Source organism: Callorhinus ursinus, unplaced genomic scaffold (genome assembly GCF_003265705.2).
Source record: "Callorhinus ursinus isolate GAN/ISIS: 27379988/994484 unplaced genomic scaffold, GSC_fseal_2.0 scaffold12, whole genome shotgun sequence".
NCBI lineage: Eukaryota > Metazoa > Chordata > Mammalia > Carnivora > Otariidae > Callorhinus > Callorhinus ursinus.
The window spans coordinates 50,149,085-50,176,614 of record NW_027397074.1 but is presented as its reverse complement, the minus strand read 5'-3'; the positions used below and the strand labels follow the sequence as shown (position 1 = coordinate 50,176,614).

The 27,530-nt window shown below is 47.8% G+C and overlaps 1 long non-coding RNA gene across 1 annotated transcript; it reads right to left on the bottom strand.

Moving 5' to 3' along the window:
• Positions 1 to 7,497: 7,497 nt before the first annotated feature.
• LOC141373805 (uncharacterized) lies at positions 7,498 to 15,504 on the bottom strand. Its single transcript, XR_012380129.1, has 4 exons — positions 15,310 to 15,504; positions 13,889 to 13,964; positions 12,538 to 12,708; positions 7,498 to 7,630 (listed from the first exon to the last, which is right to left on the bottom strand). It is a non-coding gene; the product is annotated as an uncharacterized lncRNA (long non-coding RNA).
• Between the last annotated feature and the right edge of the window lie 12,026 nt (positions 15,505 to 27,530).

Sequence of the window (27,530 nt, the reverse complement as noted above, 5' to 3'; positions counted from 1 at the left end):
ACCTACTCAGAGGACTTCTCTGAAGCTTGAAGCGATTCTAAATACAGTTCTTCTGAAACTACCAATAATTAGGGTACCCAACACTATTGCATACACTGTTTGAGCACTCCAGTAAACCCAAGAAATACATATGACTGCAAAATTCTCACCACCTCAGGAGGTAGGTCCTATTGGTACCCGCCCTTGGCAGATAAGGGAGCTGAAACATGAAATGGTTAAGGCCTTGCCCACGGTAGCTGCCTAGTAAGTGCAGGAGTGGATGGGTTCCAGAAGCCCATCCCATTATTCCATTTTATTCCCTGTTTAGCCCCATCACCATCTGATTTACGTGTTATTTTCTGTGCTCTTTTTCCTATCCTGTTAGATTTTAGTGTCACAAGGGTAGGGAGCTAACACCTCTTTTTTTTTTAGTTTATTTATGTATTTGTTTGAGAGAAAGTGACAGAGAGAGAGAGAGAGAGAGAGAGAGAGCACAGGCAGGCGGGGGAGGGGCAGAGGGAGAGAGAGAGAGAGAGATGCAGGCTCTTCACTCAGCAGGGAGCCCAACGTGGAACTCGATCCCAGGACCTCGGGATCATGACCTGAGCCGAAAGCAGCACTTAACCCACTGAGCCTCCTGGGCATCCCAGGAACTAACCCCTCTTTTTCACGTCTGTAAACCTAGCTACTTGAGACACTATAGATGCTCCAGCACTAGTTTTTGAATAAATGAACAAGAAGCATTACATTGCTTCCTCTTAGGTTCTGGGTTCGTCTCTTCTAACAGGAAAAGGAGGAGCCTAATCCATAGGAACCTAGCAGATCACTGAGCCAGGGTTTCCATGGGAGGCGACGTGTTTCCAGAACTTGGTGGAGAGTTCTAGGTGAGTTTGTGGAGATGAGGGGAAGCTCATCTTCCCCTCCTTTTGTCTCCTGCTGGTCTCACCCCAGTTCTTTTGCCAGGTTCCTGCAGTGCTGGTCAGGATGGCGACACCCCTCACCCCCCGCCATCACCAGGGCATAACCCCCAGTGAGCCAACCACCATTTTCCTTCCCAGAGAAAATCTGTGAAGCTGTCCCTGCTCTTCTTCCCATGTGTGGCCTGTGCTGTGAAGGCAACAGGGAAGGGGCCCAAGCTAAGACAGAGAGAAGCACAGAGCTCATTTGTATGTTTTTAAAGTGAAAGTAAAAATGGGGGCGCCTGGGTGGCTCAGTGGGTTAAGCGTCTGCCTTCAGCTCAGGTCATGATCCCAGGGTCCTGGGATCGAGTCCTGAGTAGGGCTCCCTGCTCAGTGGGGACCTGCTTCTCCCTCTCCTCCTACCCTCTCCCCACCCCCACTCTCTCTCTTTCTCTCAAATACATAAATAAAATCTTTTAAAATAATAAAAAATAATAATAATAAAGTGAAAGTAAAAATGTTCTGCTTCCAGGGCTGTCACCAAGGGCTGTGATTTGCTGGTGATAGACAGCAAGGTGTGTAAATAAAATCAATTTTAAACATTATTCACCATTCAGTGTTCAAAAAATTCCAGAATTTGTGCTTGAGGGAAGAGCTCAAAACTCATCCGGGGTCACTGGCAATGAATTATAACTCACATTTTCAGAACGTTAATGTCTCACTTATCATCATGCTGAGGAGAATAATCAGGTGCTGCCTTTATGGATCCACTGTATCTCAGTTGTTTGTCTGTGAAATCTGTTTGTTTCGTATGTGAAGAATTCCTTGGTTTTATTGAAAATATGTTCGCATTGCACAGGGGATTTCCTGTGGCGGTCCATTCCCTTGGTGACCCCAGTGAGCCGTGCACACATCCACACATCCACACACGTACCATCTTTCCCCGGTATTCACGCCCCTGTGTGGTCCTGTCCCGTGAATGTGGACTAGATCTGTGACTCACTCTAACCACAGCAGCAAAACTGTGCCAGTTCTGGGACTAAGCTGTAAAGAGACCTGGCAGTTTCTGCGGTTGTGCTTTGGGAGCCCTGGGCCGCCATCTAAGAAGTCCTGTTAGCCATATATAGAGGGAGAGTCCATGAGACATGGAGAGAGAGAAGAGCCCAACTGTCTTGTGTTGGAGTTGACCCTAGCTGCCAGGCAACCCACTGGCTCAGTGTGTCACCGGAGTGACCCCCCCGGCCAGCCCAGCAGAGGAGTCACACAGCTGAGGCCAGCCCAGATGGTACAATCATGATAAAACCGTACTTGCTTCCTAACACTAATTTTTGGGGTAGCTTATTAGGCGTCAGTTGATCATCAAAACATTTTCTGAAAGCAAAGCTCCTCAATCTTGGCTGCACATCACAACCATGTGGAAATCCAAAAGTGCCATGCCCCAAGGTCCCAGCCCCCCCAAGACTTTGATTTGACTGGTCTCGGGTGAAACAGCATTTTGCGTATATAGTCTAAAATTTTATTTTTAAAACCAATGCATGGGATGAATGGATAAAAAAGATGTGGTACAGTGAAATATTATTCAGTCATAAAAAGGAGTGAAATCCTTATCCATGCCGCAGTGGGGAGGAGCCTCCCAAACAGGCTCCGTGAGAGGAGCCGGTCACAAAAGACCGCAAATTGGGTGATTCCATGTACACAAAACACCCAGGACAGGTGGAGCCGTAGAGACGGAGAGCAGATTGGTGGTTGCCAGGGACTGGGGTTGGGAGAAATGGGGAGTGATAGCTCCGTGGGGTGGTGAAAATGTTTTGAAACTAGGCAGAGGTGGTGGTTGCCCAATGTTAGGAAAATACTAAATGCCACTACATCATTCACTTCGAAATGAACATTATAAAGGTTAATTTTATGTTACGTGAATTTCACTTTGATAAAAAAAGAAAAATAGAAGAGGGAGACAGAGAGGATGTTGGCATAAAGAGCAGGGGAGGGACTGGGCCACTCTTGCTGGCCTGCGAGGGGCAGGCCGGTGCTGCCAGCCGAGGATCGGGAGTGGCCTCCCCGTGCGAGCAGGGAAAGACGAGGAAGTGGATGCCCCCCTGGCGCCTCCAAAAAGGAATGCAACCCTGCCAGCACCTCGACTGTAGCCCAGAGAGACCTGTGTGGGAACTGTAACCCACAGGACTACAACATGATACATTTGTATTGTCTTAAGGCACAGAACACAAGCACACATCCACACATACACACACGTACATAGCACGCACACTAACATTAGCTTTTCTTTCTTTGAAAAAAATTTCCTTTTTGGATGTATCAGTTCTAAGTTTTCCCATATATATAGTGTCATGTAATCACCACAGAATACAGAACAGTTCCACCACACCCCAAACTCCCTGTGCTCACCCTCTGCAGTCACGCATTCACCACCCCTGCTCCCTGGCAACCGCTGATTCATTCCCCAGTGCTATATTTTTCCTTTTCCAGAACATCCTTGCCTTTTTCCAAATCTCAAGGGGGAAGCATTCCTTTAGTATTTATTTTTAAATTTTTATTTATTTGACAGAGAGAGAGACTGTGTGCACAAGCAGGGGGAGTGGCAGGCAGAGGGAGAAGCAGCTCCCCGTGGAGCAGGGAGCCCAATGTGGGACTCGATCCCAGGACCCTGGGATCATGACCTGAGCTGAAGGCAGACCCTCAACTGCCTGAGCCACCCAGCTGTCCCTTAGTATTTATTTTTGAGCAGATCTGTTGGTGCTATGTTCTGTTTTCCTTCATTGAGAGTCTTTATTTTATCTTTATTCCTGAAGGATGTTTTCACCAGATAGAGAATTCTGGGTGGGCAGTTTTTCTCTTTCAGCACTTTAAAACTATTGTTCCATTTCCTTCTGGCCTCCATTGTTTTATATGAGAAATCCACAATAATACAGATTGATGTTTCCCTCTGTACAAAGTGCCATTTCTCTCTGGCTGCTTTTAAGGTTTTCTTTGTCTTGGTTTTTAGCAGTTTGATTATGCTGCTTCAGGGCATGGATTCCTTTGGGTTTATCTTATCTGAGATTCACTGAGCTGTTTAAATGTGTAAGTTTATGTGTTTCACCAAATCTGAGAAGTTTTTACCCATTATTTCTTCAAATACTTTTTTTGTACCATACTCCTTTCCCTCTCTGGGACTCTGACAAGATGAATGTCAGATTTCTTGGTATTGCTCCACATATCCTCAAGCTTCTGTTCATTGTTTTTCTAATTTTTTCTCTTTGTTTCCACATTGGATAATTCCTACCGATCTGTCAAGGTCACTGATTCTTCTCTATTTTGCTATTGATCCCATTCACTGAATGTTTTATTTCAGTTATTGCATCGTTCAGTTCCAAACAAAAAAACTCCATTTAGTTCTTCTCTCTTCTATTTCTTTGCATATATATATATATATATATATATATATATACTTTTTTTTTTTTTAATCTTTCCATTCATTTCAAGAGAATTCACCCTTACTTCTTGGAGCATAGTTACAATAGTTGCTTTAGCGACTTTACCTAATAATTTCAACATGCATGTCCTCTTATGGTGGGAGTCTCTTGATTGTCCTTTCCTTCATCATTTGATATTTCTCTTGTTCCTCATATGCTGAGTGGCTTCAGATTATATCCTAGTCATTTTGAATATTACATTATAACAATCTATGTCTTGTTTAAATCCTAAAGAGAATGCTGGATTTTGTTTTATTTCAGCAGGCAGTTGGATCTGGCTAAGCTGCACCCTCAAGTCTTGACCCGCCTTCTGTGGACTGTGGTTCCAATGTCAGTTCAGTTTTCAAAGACCTTTGAAACAACAGTTTCTAAGACCTTGCAGATCTGTCTGGATCTGTTCTCTGTTTGTCACCAGTGGCCATTTGGGGGCCCAGGTGATGCTCTAATCCACAGTTCGGTTCTCAAAGCACACAAAGCATAGACATAAGCCCAGGAGTTCATATGGGCCTTCCCTCTTAAGTTCTGTCCTTTCTGAGATCATTCTGACACTCTCACTGCATGTGGTCAGAGAGCTGGGGCATTAGCTTCCCTGCTACCCTGGGCACTCCCCAGAGCGTGTCTGAGCATGGGGCCATGCAATGGAAGGCAAGGAGAGAAAAAGAGCAATGGGATTTTGTCCTACCCCTGAGAACATAGCTTCTGTAGTCAGAAGGAAGATTTTCCTCTCTTAGAGCTTTAGGTACCTTCTTGGCTATTGTCACCACTTTTTAGAGTACAGATGTCCAATGGGACCAATCTGCCTCCAAGATCTAAGAGAAATGATCCCAAATCCCCACCCTGCCTACTACCAAAGGGGGGCTTCCAGCGAAGCCCTGGGCATCGAGTTTCTTGCTTCCACTCCGTTATACTTTCCTCAGTTTTTTTTTTAAATATAAGCCCTAGGTGAAACTGAGCTCCAGACTCCCTCTCTCTCTCCAGCTCTCTCACCATCCCTCAAGGCCCTGTGTGTGGTCCGGTAGTACTGCCGCCTTGGGGATATGGAGGAGATCTACATCATAAAAACACAGTAGTACAAAACAGCCTACAGACAGCCTGGTTTTTTGGGGAGTTTTGTCCTTCAGACATTTCTGCCCATCTTCCTCTCCCCTCCCCCCATCCCATCTGGCCCCCCTAGCACACTGCTCCTACCCTGAAGGGCTCCCACCACCTGCCTGTGGCCTTCTCCCAATTCAGACCCCGGGCTCTCCCACATCTAAAGACTCATTGAGTTATTTTCCTAAAGACATGGGGCTCTTTTCCAAAGGCCTCTGGGACCAGCTGGTAGGACACAATCTGTCTGTTTTGCTCTGCGATGTCCCCTCTGCCAGGGTTCAAGCGTGGTGGCATCAGTAGTCTCTCCCTCTCCTGGAGCGCAGGGACTATGTTCGCCTCCATTACTGCCATCTCCCCGGTGCCCTGCACTACTCCCCGCACCAAACATACCCCAGATAAACACAACCTAATTGGCCGATGGCATAAATCATTTTGTGATGCAAATTAGATAACCAGTCTTCGAGAACAGTGGCACTCCTGTCACCACCACCATTACAGGTCATGGGATGTTACTCCCAATTTGGGCCACACTGAACTGATCTGGGTTAGAATGCCAGTTCACTCATGGCTCAGTGTTTGACCTTGGGCAAGTCACTTCAACCTGACTCTCCATCTCGTGACCTTTAAACCAGGAGTGATGATGGCTATACCCAGAGCCAAATTCACCATGAAGGTAATGAAGCTAAACAGGTAGGTAGCCCTCATTTCTAAATAAATATCTGCTTTTGTATCTGATTTTTGTGTTGGCAAATCTGTGTTCATTTTCTAAAAAGGCTCCCCAAATTGTAGCCAAGTTAGGCACCACGAGCCTGGCTCCTGGTCGGTGTTGCGAGAATGTGAGATGCACGTCGAGCTCGCTCTGGAGAGCTCCAGGAACGAAAGGAAGACTTGTGACCTGGGGGGGTGGGGGGGAGGGGCGGAGTTTGGAATACGTCTCACAGGCACCCCTTCCCCACTGAAGGCCCCACAAACTTGGGCAAACTTCCCTGAGTCGAGCGTCTCCCAGGCAGAGACTGACCCATCCTTTTCTGGGGATGTCAGGAAAGGAAACCTGGGACGCAAGCAGGTGACCTGGCAGCGTCCCACTAGCCTCTGCCAGACCCCCCTTGCTCAAACCCCTGTCCGTTCCCCTGTGGATGCCATGGTGGCATCAAAGGGGAGGAAGTGTTCCAGCCGCGGGCCCCCACACCTTCCCCAACCCAGCAAAGGCCCTGTTGCGGGCACCTGAGACATAGCCCTACTGTTATTTATTCCTGCTTTCTGTTTCCTGACCTGCAGGTCCACAGAATCAGACTGTGGATGAATCACCATCCTTTGTTCATGACATGCTATTGTCGATGGTCCACATCTGACCTCCTATTGCTTCCTCAGGCTTTTTGTTTTACTTTTTAATGTAATAAGGACTGAAAAACCATCACTCAAAACCAAAGCTAGAACCGTGACAGAAACCTACAGCTTCTTCTGTGTGTGTCCCACCCCACCTGTTCTTTCAAACACTGAAGTCCAACCCCATCGTAACACACCTGGTTCGAGGCCTCTGCTGTCCTTCTCACTATTTCAGCGCTACCTTGGGGAAGCTGGCTGAGGGGTGGCGGGGCAGGGCTGGGCCAGGTCCAGTCAGCCAGACCAGACAAGGCTGCCTTCTCTTGGAGGAAGGAGAATGGCTAGGGTTGTGCATCCAGAAATTTCTATTCGCCTCTGATGAACCCAAGAGTCCCCCCCATCAGGACTGTTAACTGTGTCTGACATAAAGTAGGGCAATGGCCGGATGGAACAAGGCCCAGGAATTCTGTGTTCCCTGAAAAGTTAGCCACAGACATTAGTCTTCCCTGTAAGCGCAGGAGTTGCTCCCTTGTGAGCTTGCTCTGAGAGAGCTCATGGCCAACAGCCCTTGACGGTAACCCCCAGCCACCGGATCTAACTGGAGACTCAGCGACCACAAGCCAGATGAGCCACATTCCCTCTAATCCTCCCCACTTCCCTCTCCACCCCAAGACATATTAATTCCTCTAGAATAAATCAAAATGGGAAGAAAGGCTTACCCAAGTAGAACTTACCTGCTTGAAAATCCCTCAGATCTCTTCCATTTTGGAAAACATTGTTTCCCCCTCCTTCAGTACTGCCTATATTAAAAGCCTTCTCTTGATAACAAAGAGCTTTCGGGTTAATCTTCAACCCTGGGTAGATTTCCTATACAAGGGCAAAAAGAAGCAGATCAGTGTGGTTCATTTAATTGAGACTTTATAAAAGTCTCTGTGTGGTCCATTTTGGTTTAGGCATGGAACAATTCAGTAGTGATATGGCATATTGCTGTAACCAGGGCAGGCTTGAGGTCAAAATACAAGAAGCACCACAAAATCAATTATTTCCTCTCCAAAGGGCTTTTTTCAGGTTGTTCTCAGGCAAGAAGTTTTTACCAGCACAAGTCTAAAAACAGGAAAATTCCACCCAGAGACATAGCATGATTCAGACAGATAGGGCAGTCAGATTAGGTGAGCATCACAGAGCAAGGGGCCGTCTCAGGGTTCTGGGCAGCCCACATCTCAGCATCTACATCTGCACAGACCCGTGCAGTAGCATGTAGCGACCAGGAGATCTGGGTTCCTGAACAGAGGGCCTAGAAACATGAACTTTGAGCAGTTGTAGCCAGAGAGAAAGAGACCCCTTTCCTATTCTAGTTGAAGCCCTCGCAGAAGGGGTGAGCCATCCAGGGCAGCCTGGGGGGGGCGACAAGGAAGTGTGTGGGTACAGAAGATCAATAGAGAATGAAAGAAGACACTGTCGACCGGAAGGGGCTGAAACATTTCCCACAGCTCCACCTGGCTACAGTTTCACCAGCCATTAGTGTGATGGCCTTGGAAGTGAATATGGGCGATACGCTCTATATTTATTTGTCCTTGGTGCCTTCTCACTGAAGTTAACGATTCAATAGTTTACTCTGTAGCATGTGATTGGCTACAGGAGTGTAACTTAATCAGGGCTATTCTATATACAGATTTGCCTAACCTGAAAGCCCATTCCTCCCCTGGGCAGCAAAGTCTCTGGCCTGTGATAGGTAAATGGGACGTTGGGTCATCCGCGGGTGACATGAGAATGCAGGTGACATGAACATTGAGTGCCTACTTGTTGGCTTCACCTGGGTTTTGTTCTGGAGCCAGGATGCTCCCAGGCACTCCAGACAAACCGAGACCACTGCGGCTTCTGCATGGCTGTGAGCAAAAGGGAGAGGTGGATTTTGAACTACAGATGACTTATTTTCCAGGTCAACTTTGGGATGCCAGTAATTTCATTTCCAGGACAATCTGCCTAGAGCAGAGGAGGGTGGCTTGCTGTGGGGGAGGGGACCTGTGTCCCATCTGTAGAGGAATGTCCTGCAGACAGCTGACAGTCTGCATGTGGGAATGTTTATGGCACCTGCACAAGTGAATGCCCATTTGTATTTGTATTCAAGAAAAGGATAGTAATAGATGCTCAGTTAAATGCTTAGTGGTGTCAGAGCATGAGGCTCATGTTGAGTAGGTAACCTCAAGCCAATGGGCCTTATCAGTGTGGAAGGACAGCAGTAGCAACCACAGAAAGGTGGGTGGTGAGGGCTCCAATGGTGAGGGAAGAAATACGGTACTTTGGGTATAGCTGCGTTCTCATGTGAACAGTTGATGAATGTGACGCGGACCTGTGAATAGGATATGACTGAAAAGCAAACTGGTTGATAGAACAATGTGGAGAATTTTGCAAAAGAATTTTTAAATTAATGTTGGTATCCGTTCCCTATTGCTGCTACAACAAATTACCACAAGTGCAGTGACTTAAACCAACACCAGTTTATCTTAGTTTTGGAAGTTAGATGTCTGAGATGGTTCTTAAAATCAAGGGGTGAGCGGGGCTGCATTTCTTCTGGAGGCTCAAGGGGAGAATGTGTTTCCTTATCTTTTCCAGTGTCTAGAGATGGGCTTGTGGTCCTTTCCTCCATCTTCAAAGCCAGCAGGGTGCTGTCTTCAAGTTTCAGTCAATCTCTCTCTCTTTCTCTGTACACACACACACACACACACACACACACACACACATACCCCTCTGCTTCCAACGCTACACCTCTGTCTAACCCTTACAATGACTCTGATAATTACAGTAGGTCCACCCAAAATAATCTCTCCACCTCGAGATGCTTACCTTACTTGCATCTGCAAAGTCTCTCTTACCACGTAAAGTAACATATTCCCAGGTTCAGGGAATTAGGATGTGAACAACAGTGGGGGCCGAGGGCTTTATTCTCTCTCCAATGATGTTGTAAATGGTGAGTCTTAAAAAAGAACTTATTTTGTAATAATTCTAAATTTAGAGAAAAGTTGTCAAGGTAGTACAGACTAGTAAGTCTTTTAAAAACATTTTTTCATCTCTGTTTAGTCAGGGTGTACAAATGTTTTTGCACTGAAAAGCAGTTGAAAACAAATGAGCCATCTGTGAAAGTGCTTCGTGTTCTTTGGGAAAAGAAAATGCTGTTTAGTGCAAGGTGTTTGTGATACCCTGGCTGCCTTCCGAGGAAAACCACACCATGTTCCTTGATGGGAGCTGCCAGCTTGCTCCACCCCTGGGGACTTCCTGGGGCCCAGACCTACTGGCCCATGCAGACCGGTGAAGTTAAGACAACTTCTCTCTACCTGTTGGGAAACACATTCCACTCAGTAAGTCCTTCTTTGTGTCACCTCCTTCCTGTTTCCCTCAGTTGTTGCCTTAGATGCTTCTGGGCCTTTGCCACCTATAACTGGCTGGGCGGGTGGTACCTGGGATCCTTTGCCAGGTAGCTCTGCTGAGTCATCTGTGCCTGTGTGGTGAGCCCGCCATCCTCAGGGATGCTTCCTGGGAGTCTTAGGGACACTGACCTGCCTTTCCTGGCTCCAGCCTAAGAATTGTCCCTGCCGTTTGCCACAGGTTCTGGCTCTGGAACAGAGCTAACCCAGATGGTGATTTGAGGCTACTACTAGGCACGATGGCTTCCAAACCCAGGTGTGCATCACAATCACCTGTCGTGCTTGGCAAGAAATACACCACAAAATGACTCTGGAGCGGCCTGTTGCACAAGAAAGCAAGGAATTACTCAAAGAGTGGTGAGAACATGTCCAAAGGACACAGGCACCAGATCAAAGGCTAAATCTGGGACAATTTGAGTATTGCAAGAAATAGTGACAGTGATGTCTTATAAGCCACTGAATAAAAAAGAAGTCACTAGTCCGTACTCATATAATTAGCTAAACAAGTAAATAACTAAGAGAAGGCTCTTGTCCCATGCCAGAGATTCACCCACTGAAATGCTGCCTCTATAGATCTAGAGTGGAGCCCAGCACTTCCAGGCAGAGCAGTTATAGAAGGGCCTGAAGTATCTGTCGTGTCATCCATTCCCTCGTCCTCTGTCGAAACCCAGTGTGTGTTAGGTGATGTACGAGATGGGATGCCAAAGGGTGAACACTTCCTGGCCTCCTGGAGCTCACGGGGGAGCTGCTACTTAGACATTTAAACGGCCGCCCGGGAGGTGGGCTCTGGGGGCTCGGAGCCTGGAAGAATGCAGATGTTGCTGAGCCGGGGGGGTGGGGAGAAAAGGGCATTCACGACCAGGGCAAAGCAAAGGCGTGGAGGAGGGCAGGGCACAAGGGTGATCTCAGCACACAGGCCGTGAGTGCCGTGCAGGCTTGCAACACTGAGAGCCGCGAGCGGTGTGCGTGGACTGCAGAGCGCGCGCCACGAGCGGGCAGTGGCCGGGGCATGTTGCATCTACGGAGCCACGTAATCGCCGCCACGGTCACACTTTACAGAGAAGGGAACGGGACAGCAAGACGGAGGGACTTTCGGAAGGTCACAGTGCTGGTACTCTAGAGAACACGCTTTTAACTCTTGGCTGGGCTTTCGGTCCTTGCTTTTGCACTGAGTGGCAGGCTTGGCCTCAGCCGGGAACTCGGTAGACATGCAGAACCTCAGGAAACCCACACTTCAACTTGATCCCCAGGACAGTCATAAGCACCTTGAGGCCTGAGAAGTGCCAGTGTAGGTAGGTCTGTCTGGTGTCTGCTAGAAGCATGGACTGAGATGGGGACAGTGGGTGGGGAGTTAGCAAGAGCAGGTCGAGGTCTGTCATGGTGCTGTCCTGAGGTGGGAGGGGACCTGGTGGCTAAAGTGGTCTTCTCCCCTACGTGGGCTTTCTCTCCATATCTTGACTATAAGTTCCTTAGGAATGGCCTGTGGTGCTGTCTCCGGAAGATCTAGCATGGCGATGTCCATCCATCTGTGGACGGATCACTCACTCCAGACCTGGAGCCACAAGATTGCCCACAGCGTCACATGCTTTCTGCAATTCCAACTCCTCCCATCTAAGTGCTGACCTCACATCCGCAGGGATCTCTGCCCTCCTGCTGGCCTGTCCAGACACATCCCGGGCACAGCCTCTTCCCGCGGCCTCAGTCACTCCAGTGGCAGGTGCAAACCACGCGGGTGAGGCTGGCTGGCAGGAGGGAAGTGTGCACGGGAGCCCACACAGTGACAGGCCATCCACTCCCCGCAGGTGGCTGGGATGCCATTCATCACCAGATAAAGAAAACCCCATGGGCACTGTTCCTGTCCTCATTTTGGGGGAAAAAAAAAAAAAGGTATCCCAAAGTAGCATTAACCACCACAGAATTGAGGGTTTTCTGTTCTGGAGAGTTTAGTCCAACCAAGAAGTCTAGATATGAATTTATGTCAAATGATGGGTATGTTTTCTCTGAGTTTCCACAATCACTGGCAACTTCCACATTGTTAAGAACTCAGTCTCCACCCCCAAGTAACCTCGGTCTGGGCTTTCGTTCTTGGTTGCAGTGTTGTTGGTGTTTTTGCCCATCAGTGTGCCCAGATGGATGCTGCTCTGCATTTCTTTTCCTGAGTTAGGATTTAAACCCTGAGGATTTGAGTGCGAACTAAAATGTATTTCCATTAAAGGCATTTCTGTTGCCACAGGGGAAATACCACCAAGTCATTCTGATATCCCCATGGACTCAATCATAATTAATATTAATAATAATCACTAACACTTATTGATGTTCCCTCCCTAAAAATTTCTGTTGTCATTAACTTACCCCAAATTCCCTAGGAAACGGGAGCAACCTGGCTCTTTCCCTTTAGTGCCCTGTTGTGTGTCTTTCCTCCCTTGAGTGCAGGGACTGTGCTTTTACCTTGGAATCCCACTGGCTAAGCGGTCAGTTCCATGAATGGACACTCGGGCTGGTTTCAGCGGCAGACACCTGCATCTAGAAAAAGAGTGGAACAAGCAGAGAGAGCACTCTGGGGTGGGGTGGCATGACCCCCGGCCCATCCACACACTCCTTCTGTTATATGGACAGAGGGGGAGCCAGTGGAAGGGAAGGAAATCACTGGAAATGAGGAGATGGACGTGGTAATTTTACAGAATAATGGATGACCAGGTTTCACGGTAAGCCCCAGTCCTACCATACCACTGAAAAGATGAGCATCTCCAATCAAGAGAGTCAGGTGACATCCCGGGGGCAAGAGTTGCTGAGACGAGGGGAGGAGGGTGTGTGCATGATGGGCCATGCCTGGGGGGGAGGGGGTTAGCTGTACCCGGGTCTGATTCATCCATATTCTGAACCCCCTGCCCAGCCTTGACCACTGGGGCCCTACCCCTGGGCCATCTGGCCAACTTGTCTGTCCCATCCTTTCCCTTCTTCCTGGTGCACCTCTTCCCAATCACCCAAGTCTATGAGCAATATCAGCCTTCAGTCTCCAGTGCCCCCTTCCCTCTTCGTGACCCCATTAGACGTCCACCACCTTGGAGCCCAGAGAAACTACTCTTGATCTCTCTGTGGCTCACGCTCTTTCCCTGTAAATGGGATAAGTTTTAACTGGAAGAATATGTTGAAGGCATTTTGCTTAGTGCCTCAGAACATTACACAGCCAAGCATAGCATTCTTGTTGTGTGATTGTTTGTACTCCGCCTGCTCAGCATCAGCCACAGGCAAGGACATGAAGGGTGGCGGGAACCTCCTGAAGGTTGGGGGCTCACGAAGAGCTTGGGGTTCAGGAACACAGAGCCACGGTGAGTGGGTGGAGGGGAATGACATCTGGGCCTTCCTGGGTCAGGGTGCCCTTTGCCTTTGGGGAAAAAAAAAAAACCTGTTTAATTTGGGGAGGATCCCTAAAAAAGCAGGTTCCAGAACAAGGGAGGCGGGGTGCAAGAGCCAAAGCAAGTGCCCACCAGCCAAACTGCCTCCCACAGTGGAGTGGAAACAGGGTCCCCCAGGTGCTGGGGTGCCAAGGACTTCCATCTGGTCTCTCTATGCCTTGCCTCCGACAGGAAAAAGTAACATCCCTCTGTATTCTTTAAGGTCTTGTGACAAAAATTAAAACAAACTGCGTTACACAAAAACTTACTGCTTGGCACCTACTATTAGTGAAGAATTAAATCATTACCTCAAGAGTTAAAATGTAGGACCTGGTGCACAGAGTAGATATTCCACCACCTTCCGCAGAAATTGAAACCTCGGCCCTGTGTCATAACAGTCAGTTGGGAAAGGAAAGGTCAGTATGTTCCAAGGAGATGAAGCAGGGCACCAGGGGCATTGCTAGTGACGGGTGAGACCCATCACGCGTGGGACACGGCACAGGCTTCCCAATCCACCCTGGGGGCTTTGCTGCACCTTGGGACTCTTGTCTCAGAAGGACAAGACAAAGTGTTCTGGCCATAAGCCTTGCCAGGTGGGAATGACCTTTACAGTGTGAGCTGTGTCTATGACAGCACAGGGTTTTAAGGAATCTGCCCAGACCCTGTTTTGTCTTGCATGGTTTTACAATGATCTTCACATGTTCTTTAGGGTCTGAAGTCCTCTCTGGGCCCTGGAAAAGCTCAGGGGGTATGGGCTGGGTTGTTAACAGTATTTCTGAAGGGAGACTCCCCAGCACTTGCTAGTTGACAGGTGGGCTCCCAGTAACCAGCCACTTATTGTTGGAAACACAGACCTGGGCCTTGAAGGCCACTTGGCGTTAGAGAAGACCGCTCCAATGACACCATGGCTGGCACTGAAGTGTTTTAAGGATGCGTGGGCCTTATTGCAGTCCCAGATTTCAAAGAAGAGTCTAGGCACCGACAGCTTTCATGTCATCAGATCAAAGGACGTGGGAGGAAGAGAAGGGGAATCGCATTTACAGAGGGCTTTATGGGCTAGATGCTGTAAATCTACTGTCTGTATGCTTCATTGGAACAGCTTGAGATAGGGCTTATAATGCCCATTTCAGAGATAACGAAACTGAGCCTTACTCTGATGAAGTAAACTGGCCCAGTGTCCAAGGGCATGCGGCCAGATTCACCAGACTCCAAAACCCCTACCCTTTACACTACATCACAATGGCTCTTGTACACAAGGGTTCCACGTCAAGGGACCCCACAGGGGTTGGCTAACAATCCACCATCACATGGTGGGGCGGGGGGGAGGGGCGGGCAGGCACGGTCAACCAGTTGTCCAGCCCTGCAAACTTTGTGCCTAAACCTGGAGGCAGTCCAGTTGATATGTCCAAGTCCCAACCCCTGGTACCTGTGAATATGACCTTGTTTGGCAGTAGGGTCTTGGCAGGGTAATTAAGTTAAGGATCTTGAAATGAGATTGTTCTGGATTTAGAGTGAGCCCTCAATCCAATGACAGGTGTCCTTATAAGAGAAAGGAAAGGGAGATCTGACACACAGAGACACAAGAAGCCGGCCACATGAAGATGGTGTCAGAGACGGGAGCAACTTGGTTACAGGCCAGGGAATGTCTTGCCAGTAGCCACCGGAAGGTAAAGAAAGGCATGGCAGACATTCTCCCTCAGAGCCTCCAAGAGCAATCAACCCTGCTCACCTTGATTTCAGACTTGTAGCCTCCAGCACTGTGAGATAATCAATTTCTGTTGTTGTAAGCCGTACAGGTTGCTGTAACTTGTGATGGCAGCCCCAGGACACTGACACAGGCCTGATCTCCGGGGTAGGAGTCATATAAGCCATTTGCTATGTAATGTGCAGCCTGTACGTTCCAGGCACCCAGCTGAACACGCACTAGCTCCACTGAGCCCCTCACTCACTCTGCAAGGTAGGTGCCATTATTATGATGTTCATTATCTGGAAAGAAACAGACACTTTGATAAGTCATCAGGTCCCAACTGATCTGGTGCTTTGTGAGTCAAACTCTAACCCAGGCAGTCAAGTCCCACACCCCACACCCTCAGACAGTGATGAGTCGGTATGGGGCGGGCGGGGGCGGTGGTGCATAATGCCTGCCCAGGGCACAGAGGGCTGGGAGGCTCAGCCCTGGTCCGAAGGTTTGTACAGGCTTACAGTGGGTCTCAGACCTCCACAGAACCCCTGGCAGCATCCGAGGCTTCCCCTCTGCCTCCTCCCCACTTAGTAGACCAGGGAGGTTCAGGACTTTCCCTAAGGAACACACCTCTACCTGGCAGTCAGTGAGAGAGCCCAGCACATCTGGCTCCTCGTTCTGTGTCTTGGAAATGCCCAGGGAGTGGGCTTTCCTCCTTTGCCACAGCTGAAACGGCTCCAGACCAAGGTGCCGCTCGCGTCCTTCCCTGCCAGGTTCATCTGCAGAGGATTTATATGAGCAGAAGAGCCCTTAAATATAATCTACAAGTCCACCAGCCCTTAGAGTGATTCCCAAATCCCAAAGGCTCAGAAAACCTTTGGCAATTTTAACTTGGTAGCAGAAACCTGACCTAAATTCATATGCAACTCTTCATCATCTATATCTATCCCCCTCGGCGTGAATATTTCACTGCAGAAATATTAGCGTGATTCATTTCAGGGTGCCTTTCCCAGATGCTACCAGGTATTATGTAATACAGGACATCATTATAATTCCTTTATAAAATCCAAATTTTAATTTCTGATTTTGAAACATATCTGCCCCAAGAATTGCAGGTTAGAGATTGGGGTCCTCTTCTATCGTCTCCAAGCCTGTCCTCTGCCTAAGAAGGATTAGATGAGTGAGGGACAGAGAGCAAACCCAGGCTCCTACTTCCAGTGGAGGGGGTGAGTGTGGAAATGTTTGATGCTTGAAAAAAGGTTTAATTTGAATTTAAGGTAGCATTAGGAAGGAAAGTAGAAATTTTGAAGTCAGGGAAGCCTGGGTGCAAACTGAAGGTTAAAAGTTCATAACCCTTTTGCACCTAAGCAATAACAGTTGTAAAACATCAATAAAATGGGAACAATTGCAACTACTATGCAGGACGGTGTGGGTGGGAGTATTAAATGAGCACGTGCGAGGAAACCGCAATAACTCCATAAACAGGCACCCTCCCACCTCCTTAATGAAATTCCTCCCCCAAAGCTGGCCAAACTGCAAATTCTCAGAAAGAAAATAATGTTCTTTCCAATTCTTAGCCACAGCTATGTGACACTTGGAACCAACAGATTAGTCTGACAGCATCCTAATCGGGCTTTCCATTTGCCAACTGCTTCCCGCTAAATTACCCTAGGACCTGAGGGGCTCTGCCGGCCTCGGGGGCTCCCCCAGCACATCTGGGGACAGAGACCAAGGGCAGCGGAGGCCAACCCAAGACTTGCAGCTGATTATTCTCTTTCACTATCAAAGGAGGTATCTGTTTTTAATGTCTTTTCACCACGTGTGAGTCCCCAGGAGACTCTGGAGGAAGCAATTTCTATAGGGCGCTGGGCAGGGAGTATGAAATTAAAAGACCCTGTGGATTTGCAGGGTGAGCTTTCACAGGAGCCTCTCTCCTGACACAGAAAGAGGGTGTAGCAATGATGCTGGAGGGAGCAAAAGATCTAGAACATACGTTTTGTTTTGTTCAGTTTCTTCTTATTTATTTGAAAATGCAGGGTCTTTTCCTTGATTTATATCATTGTCATCAAACCAATGGCCTCATCAAGCTAATCGATAAAAAAAATTTGGGATCTTTAATTGTGCAAGGGTTGCCTGGAGGTGCAGGTGTTTAGAGCAGCCCCACACCCCAGGCCCCGGCCCCTGCCCGATGACTCACTGCGCTTCACACTTCATATGGGATTGTGAACCTGACCTTGAGGACGTTTGGTCTGGGAGAGGGGAGACTACATGTATCTTTTATCCTGAAGGATATCTGCTGCCTACAAGTCTTGAACTAATTTCGGGACCAGGACAAACTATTCTTATTCCCCTGGTTTCAAATGGGGGGAGGTGAAGCTTCCTGATACTTGCCCATCTTCACGAGGTAATGCTGCAGCCAAGTTATAGGTCAGTCAGGTTTGGACAAGGATGGAAAGAAAAAGAACACTCTTCCAGGCCCACAGGGCTCGTTGTGCACTTTTCCCTCTGCCCCTCACACCTGGCGGTCACAGGGGTCCCCGTTTAGAGTCTCTGGCCCTGTAAGGGTGGGCCAGAATCTCCTGGGGGGCCCAGAGGATGAGAGGGAGAGGGCTGTGCCCTTTGGGCAGAAATCTACTTACAACAATGACATTGGGATGATCTTCTCTCCCCCTGAGAATCACCAAGCCCTGGGACAACTCGTTCATTAATTCCTTCACGCCCTCGTTCACTCAGCAACTTCCCCGCGGCGCACCGCACAGACGCGGCTCGTTCACTTCCATGGCGTTGCACGCGCTGTTCAAAAGGGCTCTCATCCATCCTTTACAACCCAGAATCAAATGCCGCCTTTTCTGCCAAACGTCTTCTGCTTCTCTCACCTCTGAAAGCCCTGAATACAGCAGGTCTCTATGACGTTGATTATTCGGAATCTAAAAATCAATTCCTTTTTCGGTCTTTGTAGTCGTGCAGCCTGTGAACTCCTGGCGCGGGGGGGGGGGGGGGGGGGGGGGGGGGGGGGGGATGGATCACTCTGTCTTATTGGTCTTTATATGCCCAGCCCCTAACCAGAGCCCAGCATATAGCAGGTGCTCAGTAAATATTTGTTGAGTGACTTAATGAAGCATTTTTCAGAGCAAACAGCGTCTGTGTGACCAGTTAAAATGGTATGTGTGGGAGGTTGGGGAGGCAGGACTGGCTGCTCATTTGCAAAAGTCTGCCAAGTGGCCTTGCTCCTGGGACTTCTTTAACCAGGTGCCGGGAAGGCGTGCAGGGAGGTGCCATTGCACAGACAGTGTCCGCCAAGATCCCCTCAGCTCCTGCTACCGGCTCTGTGTGCCCATCTCACTCCTGACCTTTGCTCTCAGGGCTCATTCTTGGGATCCTTTTCAGAGAACTACCCCTGGGCTCCTGGAGTTGGTTGTACAGCAGGTGCAAAGCGCTGGGAGCATCTGGGTATCCCCTCCAGGGTGACCACCAGCACCTGACTAGTGTGGGTGTGAATGCCCAGCTCCCTTGCCTCAAAGGAAAATTCCAAGATTCAACCCATGTTCCAGAACTTTCTGCAGGAGCAGGATCAGGTTGGGGCTGGGACTCTGCCTGAAACGGAGCCCTTGCCAGCTTCCTCCCTCTTCCCCATCCTGTCCCCCTCCCCATCCCCGTGGGGCCCACCAGCACTCCCTTAACAAATAAGGATCTGCCGCTGGGGTGGGGCTTCTATGCCTCAGCTTCCTCGTTTGTAAAACGGAGACTAGAAGAGTACCTATTTTTATTGTAAGGATTACTTAAGTAATCCTTGTAAAACCCAACATAGAGCATGACACTTAGCAAGCACTTTAGTAATAGAACTCTCACAGTGTAGCTAGCAGGCTGGGCCCCCCAAATCGACGGCATTTTCCACCCCCACCCTGTGCAGCTAAGTTCAGGCCAACCGGACTCGAGCAGAAGTACTGAGTACAACTTGCAGATAAGGCCCCTTGAAGGGGAGGGCAAGGCTCCGCTCCTGCTGGCTAGAATGTGGGGGTGACAGTGGGAAATGGCGCAGGCAATCTTGACAATGAGGTAGAAGCAGCACGCAGAGCAAAGGGGCCTGGGGCCTGGACACCCCTGAGCCACCCTGCCGGCCTGAGACCACCCACTCAGTTCGTTACACGAGAGAGAAATTTCTAACTGATTTATGACATTGTATTGGCATGGGGAGCTCTTCATAACAGCAGCCAACGCTCTGCCTTACCTTCTTATGGTCTCCTGGTGGAGTGATTACTTTAGGAGAAAACTCAGAAATGTCTCCTGAAACAGCCAATTCTGACACTGAAAAGAAGAGACTCCTGCTTATGTGCAGGATTTCTTTCCCTTCCCTCGCTTGGCCTCTCTCTCTCTCTCTCTCTTTTTGCATGAAAATGGGATAAGAATAGGAAGGTATATTACAAGAGAGAAAATTGAGGAATGACAACTCTAAAGAGAAGGTAACTTTAAGTACTCATTCAAGCTGGTGGAAATAAAATGAAAGTGGGCAGGGGTGGGTAGATCCTGCCCCAGAAAATAATTGTTCCCAAGTCCCAGTTCTAGAACATTTCCATGCTGCCCTTTCGCTCACTCCTAAAGCCCTTTAGCGGAATGAATCTGTCACATTCTTCCCACGGAGCCTGTCTCTGATGCAATGGCAGTTGGAGACCCTGTTGCCAATGCTGCAACACTTTGTAATTTTGTACAAAAGTCATGAAGTGATTGCTGCAATTTGTCCAAAAGTGAAAATAGACTAAGAGAGGAGTTTATTTAATTAGTGAATTAACACAATTACTGTGTTCATGGTGTTTAGTTGGTCACTGCTAAACTGCTAAGGGGCACATTGGTGTCCTAGGGCATAGAACAGGGACACTCTTCTTATTTATAAGGGCCTGAGGCACAAGCAAGGAGGCATTAAGGAGGACAGATGGCTTTCTGGCCTGGTCCACCCTCTGCGGCCAAGCTTCTCAACTTTGGCACTGCTGACATTTTTGATTGGATAACTCTTTGTTGGAGGGGGCTGTCCTGGGCACAGGATATTGAGCAGCATCCCTGACTTCTACCCAGTAGAGGCCAGTAACACTACCACCTTCCCAGGTGTGAAAGCTAAAAATGTCTCCAAATACTACCACAAGTCCACTGCGGTGTATGTGCAAACTCAGCCCTTGTCAAGGACCACTGCTCTAGGGTCTGGCTGGGGAAAAGCCAATGGAAGCAGCCCCTTGAAGTTGTGGTTTTGTTTTTGTTTTTGTTTGCCCTAAAAACATCAGCAAATAGTTAGGAGTGGGGAACATGCAATCTGTGATGGGCCCAACTGAGAGAGTGAAGCTCAAACCATAGCAACCAATCTCTGATCTTCAACAGAAACCCAAAAAATAGAATATCACCAAGAGACCACTTTGATGGCTGCAAGCAAAGGCAGTGAACATGCTGATAAAGGCAAAGAGCAGAGGAAGGAGAAAAGAGCAGGTACCCAATAGTACCTGGTTTAAGTCAATAATGCCTGTGTCATTCCTTTCTGCCAGTGATTGGTCTATGGATGATGCCATATGATCCTGGGAAAGATATTCTTCCCTGATAACAGGTAGCTGGGGAGAAATGTCCCTTTCTGCTCTTCTCTTCCCATCCCATCCTATGCCAGGATGGAATGTTTGGAGCTGCAGCAGCCATTTTGCAAAAATGAGACAACAATCAGAGGTCAACATCTATTGAAAACGTATGGAAAGAGTCCAAGTTCTTGATGATATAGCTGAGCCAATGAACCAAGCTTTGGATCACCTACCTTTAGGCTTCTTGTTAAGTAAATAGTAAATGTCCCTATGACTTAAGCCAGGGTTAGCTGGGTTTTCTGTCATTTACAACCAAAGACATTACTAGTCAATGGAAGTGTTTTCAACTAAAACTAGAAGACCCAACAAAAACAAAACAAAACTCATAAAGGGAGAAGGCATTTTCTCACCTAACAGGAAGTCCTGAAGTAAGTAGTTGGTTTGGTGGCTGTGTAGGGTCAGAGTTCTGGGCTGACTTATATGTGATTCTCCTGGCCTTTCCCTCATGGTCACAATATTGCTGCCACAGCTCCAAATGTCATGTCCACACTCAAACTGTTTAAAACAAGAAAGAAAGAGGAAAGTTTTCTTTGCCTATTCCTCTCTTTTTATCAGGAGAAAAAAATTTCCCCTCAAGCTCCTAGTAAATCATCCCACAGTCTTACTGACCAAAACTGGACCACATAGCAAGACTGTCTGGGAGAGTGAGCACTTGGCATTTTAAGTCTCTGTGATGGCAGGTGGGTTCGTCCAGAAAAGGCTCTTCCAGAGAAGGATTGTTGGGTCAGTAGACAACAGTTTCTGCCACAAAATAATTGCTCATACCATATACCCTATGATCAGAATGTATTTCCTTATTGAGACTCTTGCCCCACTCCATCCCTGACTGTCCTCAAAGTAGGTTAGCCCAGCTTCCAAATTCCAGCAGAAGAGAGAACTAGAGCCAATCCATTCAGTTCTGGTGGTCCTTCTCTCTGACATGTGGTGTCGCTGTTGAAGACTGTACCCCAGCTCTGTCCACCCCTGTTGAGAAGCCCCTTTGCTGGCTGGGAAGCCTGTCCAAGATGCACTGGTTCTCTTAGGGAAGACAATCACACACCCTCGGCACTAAGCCAACCAAGGATGCTCTAGTCTCTGCTCCACGTGCTTGACCTCTTCCCAGGGCTGAAGCTGGTTCCAAGTAGTTGGGATGCAGAGCCACATGTTGCCTTCCTCTAAATGAATTCTCTCTCCCAGGACAGCCTGCCTGCTGTAGGAGGCCATATGCTGTGACTTCCAGGGCCCCAAACACCCTTTCCAGAGGCCGCGCTCATGCCTCCAAGACTACTCTCAGCACTCACTACAGTGTGACGGGGCCCATTACCTATTTTGCTGAAGTAAAGAAAATAATAAAACAAGTTGAACCTCTAGCAGGGCCTCCCCTCTAGATCTAGACATGTATCCCCACTGATACATGAACACATTTGGCTCCAGAATTTAATCCTGGTTAGAGGTGTCCCCTCTACAAAGACACCTGCTACATCAGATCACAGCCCCGTATATATTTCTGTAGGTCTGACCCCCATCCTCCTGCCCCCACCCTCTTTTCTGCCCTGCCATGGAGTCCAGAGTTGCCTTCTGATCCTTTCAAGACTGGCCCTTATGAAAAATGAGGCCTTGAGCATGATTTCACTCCCCTGCTGGGACATCTGGAAGCTTGTGTTTGTTTTCAGAAACTTCTGCCTGATAGCTTTTTCACTGACAATGGGGAACAATTTGGCATCATACATAATCCTGGATTACTGACTTGGTTAATATTTCATGATGTCTATTAGTCATTTACATTTATAGAAACATGGATCATAAAAAATTAAAGCTTTAATTGCTTTGGGTTTCCTTTTTTTTTTTTTTAATTTTTTATGGTTGAGAATTTTTCTCTTAACTGAGCTGTCTTCCAAGTCTTGGGACCTGAATTACTCAAAAGAATCAGGGAACATGGAGATACAGTTTGGGGACAGATTGATAGATGGCAAGACACAGAGGTATCTGAAACAATGACTATCATTCCTCAGCATAACAGTGAGGTGCTGGATTAAAGGAATGGCCCAACATATCATTTTTCTCTCAGCGAGGATAACTTTATACCAGGGAAGGAAGGTCGAATCTGTCATTGTGGAATTTCAGCCATGAGGACAGTCCAACACTAGAGATCATGGAAAACAACCCTCGGATAGTCTGGCCCCGGGCACTGGCTTCTGTGGCAATGCCCCTTTGGGATCTTCTGTATTAATTAGGGGTTTCAGATGTGTTTAGGCCACAGGCATCAGACATACAAGACATGGAGTAGCCAGACAGGTTAGCCCAGGCCCAGAAGGTCACCTGGGGGGCTAACCTCCGTAGCTGGGCTCCCTGGGCCAACAGATCCAGGGCTTGCTCAACATGGCTGCCGACCTGAGAAAGAATATTCTGCACCTCTATCGTGTAACTGCTCCTCTTCATTTTGGGGTGTTTTGCTTGTATTTGACTTGGTGATTTCAAACAAATTAACTTGAGTCTCTTAGCTTGGTCTCCCTGGAGGTGAAGAACTGTCATGTGAGGTGGGCGATCGTGAGGATTTGCACAGTGGAGTCTTCAGTTTCGTTTCCTGAGGACGTGGACTTGGTGGTGGTGGGGGGAGGGGCTGCTGTACAGGAGGTACATTCTACCCTAGTGGAAAGGCCTGGAAATCAGCCTCAAAGGATAAGTGGCAGGAAGCAAAGTTGCATGAGGCTGAAGGCATGTGTTTGTGTACACAGCCGAGAGATGTGTGACCTCTCCAAGTAGAACAACGTTCCCAGGAAAAATCACCAAATCTCTAAACTAATCAGACCAAAGCACAGCATTCTCTCCTCGAATTACAGCTGTGACATAATAGATTTTTAGATGAAAATAATTGTTTTATGTCACTTCACTCTAAACCATTTCACCATGGAAATTACTTTGTTGAAAAGAGAACACTTCTTCTTAACCTCTAAATCAAGCAAAGCTTTACCAAACCAAATTTACAGCAATATAATACTCTTAACCATGTACTATATAAGACTCATCGTGGGTTGTCACAGATTTCTGACACCAGCCATCCAGCGCTGTGAGAGTTTCTGCAAAGATAGTGCAGATATGGAGCATAAGTGAGCCAGACATTTTGTCTCAAGGATTAATGTCTTTTTAAGCCTCCTCAGATTTGCATGAACATGCTTAAATTAAACTGTTATTCTATGATGTTAGCTTCTAGTACTCCATAAAACTAAAAAACATAGGCCATACCTATCACAGACAGCTTACTTTATTTGCCATGCCACCATAAAAAATACTAGTACTTTATTGACATCTTGGACATCTTTTCATTATATAGTACAACATGCGACAAAGAGAGGGAAGCAGAGCTTTAGAACATGAGCATTTGACTTCTTGGTTAGTCCAACTGATTTCATCAGCTGAATTCCCTGAGGTATGTGAGGCAAGTTGATCCTTCTAATGGGCTATGGGCAGGAACTTGCTGGAATTGTGGTGAAACGAATATGGCAAAGTTCTTCATTGTGAAATGAAGAAAAGCCTGTATTTAGATTCTTATTTTAGATTATTGAAGAACTGAATTTTGTTATACTGTTATACTGAATTTTGCTACCGTGATGCAAAGGAGTCTCTGAAGCATTATTTTCTTCTAGAGCATTTACAGAACCAGAGACCAAAGACAGTCTCTTTGAGTTACAGCTACTAGCTACTCTGCCCTCCTGAAAGTCCCTTGTGTGGGAACAACACACTCCCATCATCCACCATTGCAATTCCGTGTTTTGCAAATAAAGGCAAATTGTCTGCCTTGCACAATCGCCGGGTCCTAGTGATGGTGGTACAAGGACATTATCAAGAAAAATGAGGAAACATGAAGATAGCACTTGCAAAACAGAATCAAGATAGCTGTGCCCTTACGTGCTCTGCGGGCCGTGGTGAGCGCACCTGGGGAAGGCTGGGGTTGGACCTGTCAGCAGCAGCGAGGGTTCCCCCCGCCATGGGAATTCAGCCATCAGTGCACACAGACAAACACGCTGCTTTAGGAGCAAGTGCAGAGCCCGAAAATCCAAGATAATAAACACCACCAACCAAACCGGCCATAGCAGCGAGTTTCAACAGATCCACAAAACTGAAGGGCATCAATGTGTTCGACGTACATCCTCTTTCTGCTTTGCTCCTAATGCTCACAGTCCGTGGGCTTGGATTGACAAGAGGGCAAATGGAACCTCTTCTATCTCTGCTGGTGAAGTTTCAGCCCTGATAGGCTTCCCAGGACAAACCGCCAGGGCTGACAATGAGAGCAAGCCCTTTAGAAGATTAACTCCGTCTTCACTGTTATTTGGAAATACTACGTGGAGGATTAACACAAATACACAAATACACACAACCATATTCACACAGAGAAGACAAGACCGAACTAGATCAATGAGTCACTCTGTCAGTGCTTGTTAGCAGAATGTCAAAAACAATTACAAAGAAGGAAAAATGATTTTACGACTCGAGTGGGAGAAGTTTCCTTGTTGTTTGAGTCTCCGCCATGTAGACTCACAGACGTGGTCATGTTTCCATACTATTACTGAACCTTGCATGAGAATTCTCCAGCAGTTCTTTTCTTCAGTATCAGTGTTGGCACTGCCAGGTTGTTCACTTGGAAGATCACAAAATCTCACAGGAACATGCAGAAGTTCACTCAGAAACACATTCACAGTGCGTCTGTAGCGCAAACAGCGGGAGAACGTCGGCATCTGTCGAAAAAGGAGAACAAACAACTTACTTTCCATGAATCTTCTTAGACTCTATGTCTCCATGGCTTCCAAAGAGTAGGGCCCAAAAGGCAAAAAAACCTCTCTTATCAGGTGAGGAGAGAGCATCTCAGAGAGGAGGAGGGCTCGCCAAACTGTCGTGCAGGTAATTAAATGAAACCCAGGACTGGAATTCTGCTCCCCTACCCCGGCTTCTGAATCCTCCCGGGTTGTCACTCGCCGCCCCCCCCCCTTCAGGTAGACAGGGTTGACTTCCATGAGTAGGGGACATCCAAGTAGAGACGTGAGGATGGACTGGACAGCTCCAAGGTCAGAGTGAATTTGGCTCAGTGGAGGGATTGAGAGAGTAATGGGAGGACACTGAGGGCCCAAGCCTGAGGTGGCATACCTCGAGGTGGCATGCCTCGAGCACTCCTGACATCACCCTGTCCCCATCTGCAGCTCAGACAGCTGTTCTCAAACCGGCCCGTCCATCCAAATCATCTCAGGAACTTAAAAAAAATATTTCTGCCCCTACCCAACTCTATGGTTTAGCAGGACTGGGGCAGGTCCCAAGAGTTGACATATACACACACACACACACACACACACATATACATTTATTTATTTATTTTAAAGCTCCTCCATTTATTCTGCTGTGACATGAGGTGTGGGAACTTCTGGCCGAGGACATTTGAGGAAAACAGAAACCATTGAGGTTAAGTGATGAGCTAGCTTTGATTTTCTGCTCAGACCCTCAATGTGCTCGTTTCTCCCCAGGGATAGAAGTACCTGCTTCATGGGGTCAGAGCAGGGTTGCACCAGATGATATCTGCAAAGAAGCAGCTCAGGCCTCGGTACCTTGGTACGTGCTCAGTACGTAGTGACTGTAATTAAATACAGGCCTCTCGTTCCGGGGGGTGGGGGGGTTATTTTTAGAAGGAAGGATTATTTTTATCACTCTGCAAAGTATCCAATTGTTTTTGGGAAACTCTGGGTTGCACGCCTCCCAGACCAAGAACAATTCCTGTCCCTTCCACCCTCCACTCCTCCCCCCCCCCCAACTGAGAGCCAGAGATTTAGGGTCAAGGCCAGTTTAAATCTCTACGCCACCCCCACTCTATTCCCAGCTAGCCATATGGGTGAATAATCTTTTCCCTAAAAATAGACAACGGGCACAGGCTCCATCCAGCTTGGATTTCACCTCTTGTTTTTAAGGCTGTCAATCTGGCACACCAGTACTGGGGCTAAATTATCTTCTTGAAAATCTTAAATGATGAGAGGAAAGCCTCAGGGGTACGAATTCTTGGCATTGGAAAGGTTATGTGGCAAAATCTCCAGATCTGAAAAATTGAGCAAGAGATTTGAACCACAACTATTTATTCTTGCAAAATCAGCATAGACTCCTGGACGGTTCCAGCAGGAAGGTGACACCAAGACCAGGTTACACAGTGAATGCCCAGAGGAGGGACAAATGGGAGCCCTGAGTTTGCTTCTAGATAATGTCCAAAATGACTTTCAGGTCTAACATCCAGCGCCTTCATTCTCACAGGAGAGAACAAAACAGAGTACAAATTACAAGGGAGACAGGGAGGGTGTCAGGGACGGGAGACGGAGGGGAAAGCCAACAGGGAAAATGGGAATGTCTGGGGTTGAGGTTTGCTTGTCACTGCTCTAGCTTTTCCCATACTACTGAGGCTTCTCTGTTGATGATCCAGACTTTTCTGCGCTGGGCCCCTTTTCTAGGTCAGCTTCACCCCTCCTAGGTCCCTTCCTTTATTCTCTCAAACACAATTGGCACAAGACAGTGTGTTTACTGTCGTTACTGAAGCGTTAGAGTGGCCTAAGAAGATTACAGTACAGAACAGGAGAACGTTCAAGCGGGACTGGCAGACCCCACCCAGGGCGGCTAGAGATTATGGGCCACGAGAACATGTAGGATTCTGACCCC